A 16,253-nucleotide genomic window follows, 5' to 3' on the forward strand; every position below is an offset into this window, starting at 1 on the left:
TCTGTCATTTAACAACAATGCTACTTTTTGTTTGTTTTTTGTTGTTGTTTTTTGTGGTACGCAGGCCTCTCACTGTTATGGCCTCTCCTGTTGCGGAGCACAGGCTCCGGACGTGCTGGCTCAGCGGCCATGGCTCACGGGCCCAGCCGCTCCGCGGCATGTGGGATCTTCCCAGACCCGGGCACGAACCCGTGTCCCCTGTATCGGCAGGCGGACCCTCAACCACTGCACCACCAGGGAAGCCCCGGGTCCTTCCTTTGACCTCGGTTGAAGCTATTTTGTTACAGCACACGGATGCCCCGTGACAAAATAATGGCTAGAAAATGCATAGCACAGTATTTGGCCTCAAAGCATCAACTTTAAACAAGGTTATATTATACTGGATTCAACTTTTGATTCAAAACATTAAAGTTGACTTAGATAAAAATAACCCATGTGCTCTAGTTCTAACCTGTCTTCTTTTAATGAATTGCTACCCGGAGATCATAAAAGGCTGAATGCCTCTGTCAATAGTAAATTGTTTGCCTGGGGCTTTCATTGTCCATTCTTTGTTCTCTCAGTAGCCTTCAATCTTTTTACTTATTTTCATAAGAGACACTTTGATTAAAATTAAGACTCATCAGCTCTTAAGATTTAACAGAAAACTGAAGGTAATACCCTCTTTACAGAATGTAAATAATGCAAACACACACTGTTACCATGGAAGCAGTCTAATCAAATATCAAACAATTGCCGTGATTCATTTTAGCAATCGTCCATTCTGTGATACAGAAGTCCATGGCAATGGTGTTGCTACTTAGGAGTTCACCTGTATTTTACTCTCTGAAACCTTAGATTAGTTTTGTATTCTCATTCCCAGAGTCAAACATTGTCCTATTTACTGGATTTATCTGTTCTCAGAACATAGTTCAGCTTTCGCAACCAGAAAACTAAAGCAAGCTCTGCCTAAGAGGGGCAAGTTTTCTCTCAAGCCAAACAAACTGCTTTTGCCAGTTTCTGGCCTTTTAGGATCTCACCAGCTGAGTTGATCTCACTGTCTGTTACGGGCTTCTTTACTTACCATTGCTGCTCCTGTCGCCTCTAGGGCAGGAGACAATATTTTCTCCTGCTTTGTAAAAAGAGATAGACTTAGCCTCATACTTTGCCATTGATCACTCCTTCAGAGCGACTTGGACAAAGACAGTTGCCTTTTTCAATTGCATTTTCCTGACCCCAATGCAACATACAACAGCGTTGCCGATCGTTTATATTTTATGCCCAATGACCTTCCAAATATATCATTTTCTCAAAATCATAAAAAATAAAATATGTTTAGGTATCACATTTTATTTGAATTTAAAGCAGGAATTCACACTGGACAATTTACTACAATCCTATATTTGTACATTTATGAATATTTATGTATGTATTTATATTATGTCTATAAGTAAATATGAGAGGTAATATTGATACCTTAAATTTTGTTTTAAAAAATTTAAAGGAAACTATTTCTTATGGTCATAGTTAGCGGAATAAGAGATCTCATTTAAGATCAAATAACAGTAAGTTCATGTTTATAGTATCTTTGAGAGATACAAAATGTATGCCTCTATTTTATGTCATGGTTAATTTAGGCCCTTCTAGTATATCTCTGCAAAATACCCATGTAGTAAAACTAGCTAGAAAATCAAATAAAATGAACTGTAATGCAACAAAAAGACATGCTAGGCATTAATTTACATTAGGACAAATATTAATCATGGAGTTTCTCTTTCATACTTCATGAGAATTAGAATTGAGTTGTGCAGTTGACATAATTTTATTTTCCATTATTGCTATACATTTCTTTTATTATACATTTTTATTTATGTACATAAAATGGACTAGAATTATACAGAGAATCTCATTCACTTATTTTTATTATTGAGGGAGAGTATCTACAACTTTCTTCTTAATTCTGTTCATGGATGTCTTAAATAACAGGATTTAACTTGTGTGGGGCTGGAAACTAGGGCATTCAGCAAGAAGGCATTAGAGTTTAAGAGAAGACTGGCTAGGAGAACTGATTGAAAGATAGATTAAAAAATAGAAAAGGAAAAGGAGCAAAGATAAATAGCAGCCATACAATAAAAAAAAAAAGTAAAGATAACATTTGACCCATCAATCAAGTCTATATGAATAATAATTTTTTAAAAGGAAATAACAATCAAGAAACAGCTTAGAACAGCCAACATTATCTAATTTTCCAGTGAAAGTATGAAAGAGACAATGACCACTGCAGATTGCCTTTCAGAAATTTCACCAACTCAAATCAGGATACATTGCACTTCCAGTTCAGGATAAAGCATTTTAAAGTTCATGCTGGCATTTTAGATAAAGTTCTTAGTGGTAGATAAGATAAAGTATAACTGAAGCCAAATAAAGTATTTGCTTTATTTTTCATAGATATGGTGTGCTGGACCCCTACAGAGAGTTTGGTTACCTGTGATGAAATGGGAAAAAATAATAAATTCACAAAGAATACTCTTTTTACTTGAATGTAAAGTTAAGTATACACGAAACAATTTTGGATAAAATATGTGAAATTTATTTTAATGGATATAATATTGAGCTTTTTAATTTACTATCATTAAATCACTGATTATCCATATTGTCTATATTTAACAAATATTATTTAAAAGATTTGAAGATTATGTCTTCAGATCCATACAGTTCGTTGCTATCCAGATGTAGCAGGAGACTGATGTTGCTACAGCCAGAGGCATAGCGGGACTACACAGGTGCTTCTCACTCATGTTGCCAAGACCCCAACTCAACATCTAAAATAAAAAGACAATGCTGAATGCACTGCTTCCTCTGCTTAGGAAGAGCAATGCTGCTCTAAGCAGAGCAGGTAACATTTTTACATAGGAATTATGGCACATATGGAGTTCAGAGGTTGGTTGACTTTTAGAGGGGTGAGTTGGCCTCATTTATAGATGTGTGGTTACTCTGGTGAGACTGTTTTTGTTCACCGGTTGGCACTCGGAGACGTTCTCTGGTGTGACTCTATTGCTTACTGACTGACATTCAGAAGTGAGGGACTGACATTGCAAAGTATATTCACTGAGGCAAGTTGTCATTATTCATTGAACTACATGGGGGCTACACATTACCATGGATACAGAACAATCAGTCTTTTCCTAAGTTTATAAGAACTTCTTCAGTCTCACTGGTGATGAGACAGTAGAACACATCAGTGAGAGCCTGCTTGTCTGCATGTGAACCAGAAAAGATGATCTCATTCAGATAACCTAAACTGCATCCAGGACACAGAACCAGATTACTATACTGTCTTAGCAACAAAGCTTTTGGCCTTTTAGGTCCTATGATGTGGTAGATTAATTACATTAATGACTAAAATTCATTACCACTTACAATATGACTACAGACTAGCACACCGGAGAATGGAACACATGGAGGAGAGGTGAGTCACTTCAGTTGCTCCATTTGAGGCAGGCCAGTGTCAGGAAGACTAGCCAACCACCAGATATGTGGGTGAACCCATCCAGATCTGTACCTGCCTGTTGACACATGAGCAAGAGGTTAACAAAGCCAAGCCCAGATCAGAACACATTTGTGAGCAAAATCAATACTTATTATTATATGCAACTGAGGTTTTGTGATTGTTTGCTTCACAACATTATTTAGGCAATAAAATGATAGAGGGGGAACAGAAAGGACAGGCGAAGATAAGGGTTTACCACTTTTATTATTAGGATTTACCATTATTAGGATTAAGGATTATTATTAGGATTTACCACAAATGTGAACTTAAATATTGGATTCTTCCCATCTGGTCGCACCACTGGGAATGGCTTTACAATAGGAATAGAATTTCAAATAGAGTCCAAATAATAGGTAGAAATTTGATGGATGCATGGATTAGAATATGAAGTGAAATGAGCAGTGGCATATATTAATGTAAATAAAATATCTAAAGGACAAGGACTAGGGGCATTTGAATTGAGCTTAGAGTAAATGCATAGTATTGATATTCAAACTGATGAATTTTTGTCTGGGGCTCCAGATAGGGACAGCAAGTAACAGTATTGTAACGATAGAAACTATGGATCTTGGCAATTCACTGGTTGTGAGTGAGGGCTACAGAGACAAGAATGATTTCAAAAGCATAAGTGACTTAGAAAGCAATGTTAACAAAAATAAGCAAGAGTAGGAAAACAGATTGATAAAATATGACTTTATAGCATTTTAATATGATATACGGTTGACCCTTGAACAAGGCAGGGGTTTGGGGCACAGACACATCCATATCCAAAAATTCAACACACCACAGATGGTGTAGCACTGTAGTATTTACTATTGAAAAAATCCTCATATAAGTGGATCCACACAGCTCAGACCCACGTTGTTCAAGGGTCAACTGTATATGTTTATCAGTTTGATTATGGTATAAAATTTATCTCAAAAATAACCTTACATCCCCTTCCATATAAAATTTTTTGAGGGAAAATATGTACATAAATAACAGTAAGCCCTTCACCAGTCAGCCTTGCCAGAGATTCTGAGACGGCTGGTTGCTGGGGACCACAGGCTGGCTGTCTGGCCTGGGTCAATGGGCAGAAACTTTTGGAGGTGATGGATATGTTTATGGCATGACGATAGTGATGGTTTCCCAGATGTATACTTATCTCTAAACTCATCTAGTTGATGTTAATGACGTACAGCTTTTTGTGTGGCAATATATCACAAAATATTCTAAAGGAAAAAAAAAAGCATGCAGTTAATAAGATTAATTTTATTGGCATCATTAAACAATAATTCAGCAAGTTATTTGTTGGTTAGATACCAAATAAATTATATTCTGTAACAGTGAAAATAAAATAAATGGAATGCAATCCATTCATTTAATCTGATAGGGTAGGTAAGGCTTCAGTTAGCCATTTAATATTACAAAGTAATACATAATTAATGGCAAAACACTTGGTACACATGATAAATGTAATCTGAGGTCAAAGGTAGAATAGTATAGTTTTATATTCTAAAAATTGGGGGTAATTAAAGTAATACTCAAATAAGCACTTGAAGGTTGTACTTGATTAAGCAAAGGACCACAGATAGATACTCAAGACAGATATTCAAGACATTCAGAAAAGGCTTAGATTCAGATATGCCATTTTTATAGGGTAAATTGAGTTGGAAATGTGGCTTTATTTTAGGAACTAGTGAGAGACTGGTTAAAAAGAATGGATTTGATTTGGAGAGCATTAATTGATGTAAGTATTTTAACGTTGGTCTTCTTTGTAACAGAGAGACATTGATATTGTTTAAGCAGGTAAATGACAGGATACAATGAACATATTAGAATGGATTTGTTGAGGAAGAGGCTAAATTACTTAGAAAACAGCTGCCTTTAATATACATATTAAGATGCTACAATGAACATGGAAAGGAAATAGCAGTTTGATACCCTGTGTAGTTCAGAAAGATGTTGGACATGAAAGAAAAGTGGAGTCAAGATCTATTGCAAAGTGTAATTCGTATGAGTATTGGGGTTATGAGAGTGCTTTGTTTGCAGTGAAAATTGAGAACTTCCTAAATTAAGCTAGGGAAACTTGGAAGAAGATGAGATACTTAGGAAGAAGATGGTAAGCAAAGGTTGATTGTATCAACTGAGAAGTGATGAAAATTATTCAGATAAAAAAGCCTTATAAGAGAAATAAAGTAGGAGAATACTATTTCTCTGAAAGATTGAGGCTTAAAAATTGTTTTTCATTTTCTTTTTAAAATTAAAACAAAACCTCAAAATCCTCATAAACAATGATATTATATCAATGAATCAGTATTAGTTACCTTGTAAGATTTTATTATTAATAAATGTGTGTTTCTGAAACAAGGAAATGTTTAGGTAATAATACACATGGAAATAAGAACATATTTTAAATATCAACTAATCCTTGATATATTTTGCATAAACCCATTTTAAAGCATTCAGACAGAAACATTACTCTTTTTTGAAAGTGACCATTGTATTTTCAGTCAATAAGGCTAGCATATTTTAGTATTGTAAAAAATATAACTTTCTTTTATATACTTTCTTCAATAAGCAACATATATTTTCTTTATAAATTTATCTTCTTAATCACCTTTGCTTCAACTGGAAAGAAGACTAATTCTCTTACTAATATCTTTAAGCTGTTTAGCTTTGTTGACTGATTAATTTTAAAAAGCAGTCAATGCAGCGATTTTTTTTTTTTTTTTTGGCTGCACTGGGTCTTCGTTGCTGTGCGTGGACTTTTCTAGTGGCAGCGAGCGTGAGCTACTCTTCGTTGTGGTGCGCGGGCTTCGCATCGCGGTGGCTTCTCTTGTTGCAGAGCACAGGCTCTAGGCGCGTGGGCTTCAGTAGTTGCAGCACACAGGCACAGTAGTTGCAGCTCGTGGGTTCTAGAGTGCAGGCTCAGTAGTTGTGGTGCACGGGCCTAGTTGCTCCACGGCAGACGGGATCCTCCCGGACCAGGGCTTCAACCCGTGTCCCCCGCAATGGCAGGCAGACTCCCAACAACTGCGCCACCAGGGAAGCCCAACGCAGTATTTTTGCATTTGTGATACGTGGATAATAATAGCTATCTTTAATAAATAACTTATTTTCAAAAGCATGTAGCACAATGACTAGCATTCAGTATTTGCCAAACTATTAAATCCTATAATCCTGATATTTTAACATTTTTTAGGCTCTATTTCTCAGAATCGTATGGAATATGCCTGATCTCTTTTCCATACACTAAACATTCTCCCCTGCCAGCCTAAACATTGTTCATTCTTTCAGTTGTTCCTCATTTATCACAGATCAGTAGTAGATTGAAACATGAAATTTATTTACTCATTAACAAAAAACAATGACAAGTAGCAGCAGAGAGCTTACATTTTGATTAGAAGTGAGCTAACAGTGTAGAAGGGAAGGCAAGATGAAGCTGTTGCAGATGAATTAGCAAAGAGTTTGAGAAGTTTTCACTACAAAGCAGAGTGGATGGCAATTTGAAGAAAAAGGAAACTTAGAACATTGGTTTCTATGTTGCAAGTAAGGGACCTAAATCTAATATGTCCGATTACACAGTAAATCATTAGTTGTCTCTTAAATTCAGTATCTCCTCTAATTTCGGAATTATAGGAAACACATTAGGTTACTTGACAGGTAACTCATCTGTAAACCAGTCTCCATCTTCCCCCTTTCCATTTTGTGTAAGTACCTTGGGGCCTGTCTGCCCGGTCCACTGCAGAATGAACATTTGAGGAAAGAGGACTGAGATTTTGCTGTCTTACATTCCCCAGCCTCTCATAATGACTCAACAAAAATGTTGAATGAGTTAATATACAAATAAAAAAATAGTTAAAGACATAGAGGACATTTCTAACACAGATGCCTTAAAATTATTAAAGGTAGTTTTCCTCTCAGAGGAGTTCTCCCTACTTTTTCAATAAAAACTATTAACATATTCTATATTACTGCTTAATTAAATCATCCCCAGGTATTTTGTTTTATTTCATGTGTCTATTAAAAAACAGTCAGCCCTTTCTTTCTCTGAATTCAAAAACAAATCATTCAGCCTTTTTTCAATATTAGTGTAACAGTCTCAAACAATTTCATTATTTTTCTTCTTAATCTCTTCTGAACAATTTTAGTCTAATTATTCTTTCATTGATAGTGTCTTGCTGAGCGGCTTATACATTCCCACACCTTCCCTCACCACCAATACACAGGAGTTAGCAAAAAGGAAAATCAATAGTCTAGGTGAGTACTAACCATGTATATGTTTTATCAGTATATAAATATTGCTTTGCTCTATTATCCCTCATTGAAGACTTTCACAAGTTTATTGAGTGGGAAAGCTAGGTCTGGAAAGAAATAGAAAGTATAAATCAGGAAAATAAATGAGATAGATAGCTTTAAAGGAGATTAAGAGGAATAATGGCAAGTCACTCTATAGGATTTTATGAGAGAGGATACAGGAGAAGAAGAGTTAAATAAAAAGCTATAAAAAATACAAAAAAGATATATAAGTAATTAAAATCAACTGCTTACATTACATCATTTTAGACTCTTAAAAATTCATATTCCCGTACACCTCCCAAACTGACCAAGCTGTAAACCATGTCTCTGTTTCTTCATCACTTTCTGAATAGTATAAACTATTCTTGACATCATGAAACTTGCAAGAAAAGTCAAGAATAGTATGAATACATTTACTGAGAGAAGAGTAGTTTTAAAGACTGAAGTGTATCTTTCATATAACATTCCAACAAGGTACTGAACTAGGAGTTACATAGTTTTGCTTTAATCCAAGCTTTGGGGAGCTATCTGATTTGAGATAAGCGATCTAACACCTCTGATTTGATATCCTCATCATATTATAAAGTTGGCTGAATAATTAAAGGTGCTCCATTGTTTCCTTGTCCTCAACTTTTTATTTGGAGGAAATCATATGTGAGGATAGGAGAAAAATATCTAAAATAGATTTTTTTTAAATGAAAGCATCATTTTCTGTGTCTACCTAAAGAGTAAATGAGGGCCTACCTATTCAGCTCTCTGTCCCTGGAGAGAATTCACAGAACACACTCCATAATGCTAGTGGGGACACTAGGTAATCTCCAACTCTAAACCTGAGTGATCTAAAATTGCTTTTCTGTAATTATGTGAATCATTCTAACTCACTGTGAATGCATTTTAAAAAAAAATTATAGTAAGATGGGTGAAATTATTTGAAAACAAGTATTAATTTTTGCCTACCTAATCTCAGTGTGTTCGACTAGTCATCTTTTAACAAATGAATGGCTTAATATAAATCTCATATATTTAAAGTATATAATATAACGATTATTCTCATCAGGCAAATTTGGAATATTTGTCAGAATTCATACTAACAAGGCATTTTTACTGCCGTTCATTACATAATATTAATTTGTTTATAAAATTAGCAATTCTCTACAATGTGATGTTGAACCCTTATGAGATATTTCTTGTACTCATCATTTGGTTTTTAATTATTTTACAGATTTGCTAGACACACACATCCATTTCTAAATTTCTTTATCTCCCATTTTGCTAGCTATCTAATCATTAATTTACAGAAGAAAAAAATAAGTTCTTCGGCATCTTAAAAACAATAAAACTCTTTGGTATAAAATTCAACCTTGAAATGCACTTATTTTTTTCCAGTGAACAAGTTGCTCACAATCCCCAAATATTATGCTCTTCTTATCCATTAGTCTCAAAAATATCTCAACCAAGGACATACTTCAACGGAGTTCTCACCTTTCAGTACAGGTTATTAGTTCAATGGTATCGTAAATACACCAGATTACAAAGAAAGTAATTTTTAAAAAAAGTTGTGGCATTCATGTGGCCGTCTCATGAATTTACAATGTGTCAGAATATATGCTAATTATTAAACTATTCCTGTGCATTGAGAACACTTATCTGAACAGAAGAAAAAAAAATGTGTCCTTGCTAGAGAACTCTATGAGAATGAATAAACTTAGTATATAATGTATGTATCCCAGGAAACACTGCATGGTCAGATTTAACCAAACAACAACAGAAAGCTATATACATTAAAAAGTTAACATTTATTATAAAAACAGTACAAAATATTTTATAAATGTATAAAAGTATTTTCATGAAATTAAATGTAAACTATAATAATTTTATTTTAATAAAATAATTTTATAATTTTATCATACAAATTTTTTATAATAATTTTATTTTATCTAAGATCTATTCAGTTCTTTGTTCAAAAACTTATTACTGAGGCTCCTATGTCTTCCAGATACTTTACTAGGATGTAGAAAAGAGAAGAAAAATATGGTTCTTACATTCAAGATGTAATAGTGTCATCATAAGACAGACATATAAGAAAAAAAAAGCACTGCACTGTAAAAGGCTTTAATTGATATATGCACAGGAAATTACATATATCCAGTGACTGCATAGGTAAAGCTGTTCCTAAATCTGTGGGCAAGATCAGAGGAGTTTTTCACAGATACAGCTCTTCACGGTGGATGGCCAGGTTGACAAAGCAGAAGGAAAAGCATTTGTAATGGTATGAAGTAACTGAATTAGCTCAGGGCTATTTACCCAAAATGTGTGTGTGTGTGGGCAAATGTGTAAGATGTGGAAGGAAGAGAAAATAAAATCTCAGGCTGAAATGGTAGGCAAGTAAGGTTAACAAAGTGTTTCATGTACGATGATAATGAATTTAGAAACCATCCTATAAATATCTAGAAAGCTATCAGATACTTGAAATCACAAGATCAGCATGTTCAGATTTGTATTCCAAATACATATCTTCAGCAGCAACCTGAGGTTGTATTTTAGGATAACAGGCTTTGAATAAGGAGCGTGAAATGATATGGAGATTATTGATGTAGACAGAAAGAAAAGTGCTTAGACAATATCAACAGTGGTCTTGATTAAGAGCACCAACGAAATAAGGCACAAATAACAAAAAATAGTGATTGGTCTGGGGAATGAGAGAGAGAACATCTTCAATATGTCACCAGCTCCTGACTAAGGTCAAGAATAGTTAGTGGGTTCATTCACTAAGTTTGGGTATACAAAAAAAAAAAGTAATTTATTTTCAGAACAGCTGACTTTGTGAGGCTAGTAGGTCATACCACTAAAAATATCCAGGAATAGTTGCATTTGTATACATGCCCAGGGGTTGAAATTAGATTTTTTTTGATATAGATGAATATAGATTTAGAAAATAGTTGGGAATTAAACTCATTTACACAGATGAAATTTTCCAGGGAAAGTGTTTAGAAAATAGAATATGGTCTACCAAGGAAAGCCAACATTTAGGGGCTGAGAGAAGAAAGAGAAAACCACAAGACATCCTGAGAATAACCAGTCTTAAAATTGGAAATAATCCAGGGAAGACTGGGGCTGTGGAAGAAAATATAGGAAGGAGATACTTTTAAAATGCAGCAGTCAGTAAAATTTTAGAGAAAGAAAATTTTTTTTTCTCTTCCAGTTTTATTGAGACTTTATTGACATACAGCACTATATTAGTTTAAGGTGTACAGCATCATGATTTGACTTCCATCATGAAACAATTACCACAAGTTTAGTCCATGCATCACTTACATAGATACAAAATTTTAAAAATAAAATAATTTTCTTTGTGATGAGAACTCTTGGGATTTATTCTCTTAACAACTTTCATTTGTAACATACAGCAGTGTTAATTATATTAATATTGTTGTACATTACATCCGTGTTACTTATTTATAATTGGAAATATCTACCTTTTGACTACCTTTGTCTCCATACAAAGATATTACATTGTCAGTGACTATATCCCCCACAGCATACATTTCATCCCAGTGACATTTATTTTGTAATTGGAAGTTTGTACCTCTTAACCTCCCTCACCTATTTCACTCATTTCCCCACTTGTTTCCCCTTTGGCAACCACCTGTTTGTTCTCTGTACCTATGATTGTTTCTGTTTTGTTTGTTCATTTGTTTTTTAGATTCCACATATAAGCGAAATCATATAGTATTTGTCTTTATCTTATTTCACTTAGTATAATATATTCTAGGTCCATCCATATTTTCACAAATGCAAGATTCCATTCTTTTTTATGGTTGAGTAATATTCCATTATATACATCATATATAACAATATATGTATATATCTGTATCTATATCTATCTATCTATATATATCTATATCTATATATATCACACCTTCTTTATCCATTCATCTATCAGTGAGCACTTAGGTTGCTTCCATATCTTGGCTATTGTGAATAATGCTGCCATGAACATAGGGGTGAATATATATCTTTTCAAATTAGTGCTTTTGTTTTCTTTGGGAAAATACCCAGAAGTGGAATTGCTGGATCATATGGTAGTTCTATCTTAATTTTTTGAGGCACCTCCATACTGTTTTCTATAGTGGCTGCACCAATTTACATTCCCACCAACAGTGCAAGAGGGTTCCCTTTTCTCCACATACTTACCAACACTTGTTTTCTGTTGTCTTTTTGATAATTGCCATTCTGAGCGGATGTGAGATGATATCTCATTCTGGTTTTTATTTGCATTTCCCTGATAATTAGTGTTATTGAGCATCTTTTCATGTGTCTGTTGGCCATCTGTATTTCTTTTTTGGAAAAATGTCTTTTTAGGTCCTCTGCCTGTTTTTTGCTTGGGTTGTTTTTATAAATAGATTGTGAAATATAGAGTAAATTTAAGTTAAACCTACAAGCCAGAAACAGACTAAAGCTCTAAATCTTAGAATTTGTGTGTAAAGTGAACCAATCTTTTTTTTTTTTTTTTGCGGTACGCGGGCCTCTCACTGTTGCGTCCTCTCCCGTTGTGGAGCACAGGCTCCGGACCCGCAGGCTCAGCGGCCATGGCTCACGGGCCCAGCCGCTCCGCAGCATGTGGGATCTTCCCAGACCGGGGCATGAACCCGTGTCTCTTGCATCGGCAGGCGAACTCTCAACCACTGCGCCACCAGGGAAGCCCGTGAACCAATCTTAATTTGAAAATTCTGTATACTGAAAGGCCAAGTTCAACTGGAACTTTGAACTTGATGTACATGAATATAGATTTAGAAAATAGATGGGAATTAAACTCATTCTTGATTCAATACTTGATGGAGTCAAGAAGCATTTGGGTATCACAGTGTTCACAAAATAGGGATAGCAACAAGACACTTTCTTTTTTATTCTAGGTACACAGAGGATGATGTGTATTTTAAACTTCAACTTCCTGGATGACATCTCTTTTGCAAATACAAATATTTTTACTAAATTTCCAGTTGTTCTTTTTTCCCTTAAAATTTGTGGCACCATTTTTCTACACTCTCAAATTTACCACACAGATTATTTTTATGAACATAAATATATAATTAGGAACTATCTGCATTCTCAATAATTTGAAAACTATCAAGAGAATGAATAGCTTTGAGAATTTTTATGGAACCCCAAAATATCATCTTATGATAGCCAGATAGATTTGGGAAATTATTTTGTGACGTTAGAATCCATTCTCCTCCAACTTTGGGTATACAACATAGATCTCAGATACGGATGTAAGAGTCAGAAACAGCAGAAAATGCCACAAGGAAGTCCTGGGTGGGGTTGCCCCACTGGTCGATGTGCTGGTGAGGGTGGTAGATGCTGAGTAAAGTACAATCCCCACCTTTATGAAGATGGTATTTTTGTCGGGTATCTATAGACCATGAATACTGACATTATGAAATTCCCCACCTACAGAGACTGGTTTCAGGCATAGAGGAGTGTGATTCAGCATCGCTTCTGAGCACTCAGACCATGACCCTCACAGCAGTCTTTCTCTCTAAGGTCACTTCTCTGATGTAATGTCCTTTGCATTAAACAATCATCTCTTTTGCTGCTGCTGCTTCTATCTCTGACACATTCCTGTCTACACCACCCTTATGTTTCCTGTTTGTTGGTTTTATACAAATCCTTTGTGGACAATAAGGAAAAAGCTCAATTGAACTTTAAGTGTCTAGAGGCCATGTAGGAAATCACTAACAACATTTAAAGAAAGTCAGGTCTACCCTTCCTTTTGGGCAAGAATGGATCTGGTTGAGGTTTTTCAAAAGCAAAAAGAACTAATGTTTGCTTCCTACAGATGATGGCTATGAAGCAGATAATTTCATTCCATGGTGAAAGCTGACTTTCTCCCCACAATATGGCCATTATTTTATTATATTTTGCCCAAGAAATTTTTATTCAGAACGTATTATGTATATACAAGCTCTTGTAGGTCATACAGATACAGTAGTCAACAAAATAAAGAACGTTGGAGAAATTTACCTTTTTGAAGGAAAATATGTCTGTCAGGGGTAAGGCTTGTAGAATTAGACATTCCGTTTCCTGATTTTTAACTCACCCAAATGTCCTTAAGATACTATCTTGATTTATTCATGATAAAAAGGATAATTGTAGCACCTTCTTCATAGGATTTTGGGAGAATTGAATCATCATTTATGTAGATCCATAGTAGGATGTGCTATATATGGGAATTGTGGTCCTTCTCACTTTCTTCTACCTCTTTCCAGACCCTTTACGAACACTCTCCCCACTTGGAGAGTCAGTGCCTTTAACCTCCTGTTGGGCACAGTTTGCAATTTCTGCGCAAGATGAAAAGGAATAGGGAGAACGAATGAGAGACTAGCTCTAGGTGTCTGCACGGGCAAATTTAATGCTCATTTCCCACCAGGAAGAGGAATTAACCAAAGGCTCAGCATGCCGTGCCGGAACCAGATTAGGGCCTGAGGCAATCCTGTGGGTTTGCGGCCAGCTCACAAGATAGCGAGTTGAAGAAAGGAGCTCAGGGGCACTGTAACTCACAAACCTGCAGAGTTATAAATGACAGCTATCGTCCAAAAATATATTGAAGGAAGGCTGCGAAGATGACTTGTAAGCGGGACAGATTTGCAGGAAAACGATTTCAGGGGGTAGACGGGAATTGCATTTAAAGCATAGGAAAAGAGGCAGAACGTCGACAATGATGCTCTTGGCCAAAAAGGGCGTATGCGTTTTTTCCTGAATATATATTTATATATATTATATATTATATATATTATATTACATCTTTTTCCTTCATATCCCACCACCTCCTCCTCATTATTATTATTATTGTCAATATTATCATTCGTATGATGGACACCTCAGGATAGTTGGGGACCTCATTTATTCAGCTGTATGTATCAGGAACCATCAAAAACAAAGTGTTTGGCTTCCCTGGTGGCGCAGTAGTTGAGAGTCCGCCTGCCGATGCAGGGGACGTGGGTTCATGCCCCGGTCTGGGAAGATCCCACATGCCGTGGAGCGGCTGGGCCCGTGAGCCATGGCCGCTGAGCCTGCGCGTCCGGAGCCTGTGCTCCGCAATGGGAGAGGCCACAACAGTGAGAGGCCCGCGTACCGTAAAAAAACAAAAACAAAAACAAAAAAAAACCAAAAAGTGTTTATACTTGGTCATGAATTTTAAAAGAAGAAGAATCACAGGACAGAAAGTAATCAGTGTTTAAGGAAAGGCCTAAAAACATATTCCTTCATTACTTCTCTATTTAGAGACATAGATGTAACCCCTTTATCTGAAATTAATACTAGAATTTCCTAAGTAAAAATGTAGGCCCTTGGTTGGGGAAGGGGTGCTTTTATAAGTGGATACGTCAGAGGTATCTCCCAAGAGGAATGGCAGCCACATTCTTGTCCATCTCTCCCAGGATGTCTTTCCTTCTTTCAGATCTCTCTCAAGTTCCAGTCCCGTCCTTATCTTTGTTTCTCCAAAGAATCAATGCTGAACATTTAGCTAAATTAAAATCCTCGTTGCCACTAAATCCCTATCATTTTAAACAAAGTCACACAAATCATTCATGTGTTTGTTATGAACTATCTTCTATTTTTACTGATCTGTTCTATAAAATGTAGGACCATATCCCCAACTAGCCTTAGGAAGTTAAGGGTTGTATACTTCCAAAATATCAAATACTCTTCTGGGCTTTATAATTGGTGCTGAATTATTATTTAATATGTAATTCAATTCACAATGATATGAGCTCATAAAGAAAATGATATATATGCATGTGAAACATCCTTTGTGCAATCTTTAGTTATAGGCTTGGTATTTCTAACCAAGTCAGTTTTGTCTTTCACAGACTTTCATACGTTGTTTGCATGTCAAATATAAGGGTTGGAAATGTATTTTCTAGATATCAAGGAGTTTTATAACTGTTATTCTGGCTTTATTTCACAGTTGTTTTGTGAATCTTTTTATTTATTATTTACAGATTTATCTATATAATATTAAAAAATCAAAACAAAATCTCTCTCAAACACCCTTTGGTGTAAAATTTTTCATAGAAAATTAAATTATATATATTTAATTTTACTCAGTGGTCATGTGGCATGTACTGTCAGTAGAAATGTGCCTATAATATATAGTCATACATGTTAAATGATGTTTGATGTGTGGAGTTTTCTATATTAAAGTGACAGTGTTAATTTTTCAACTCAGAGACAAAGGCATTATTATAAGAGACAGGCAGAGAGGTATGATATTAATGTCATTACAGAGCAAATAAAATAAGAAGCATCAGAAACTAGATAATGTTATGTGAACCCTCAACATTAATAAGAACGTGCCCGGCCATCATTTCTTGCTGAACATTTGTATTCTTTCTTCCTTTGCTCTTTCTCAGATATTCACAGAAATACCTCTTTCCTTATAAAA

Source organism: Delphinapterus leucas, chromosome 1 (assembly GCF_059928025.1).
Source record: "Delphinapterus leucas isolate spDelLeu-1000000601 "Yukka" chromosome 1, BTC_Dleu_Yukka2, whole genome shotgun sequence".
In the NCBI taxonomy this organism is placed as follows: Eukaryota; Metazoa; Chordata; class Mammalia; order Artiodactyla; family Monodontidae; genus Delphinapterus; species Delphinapterus leucas.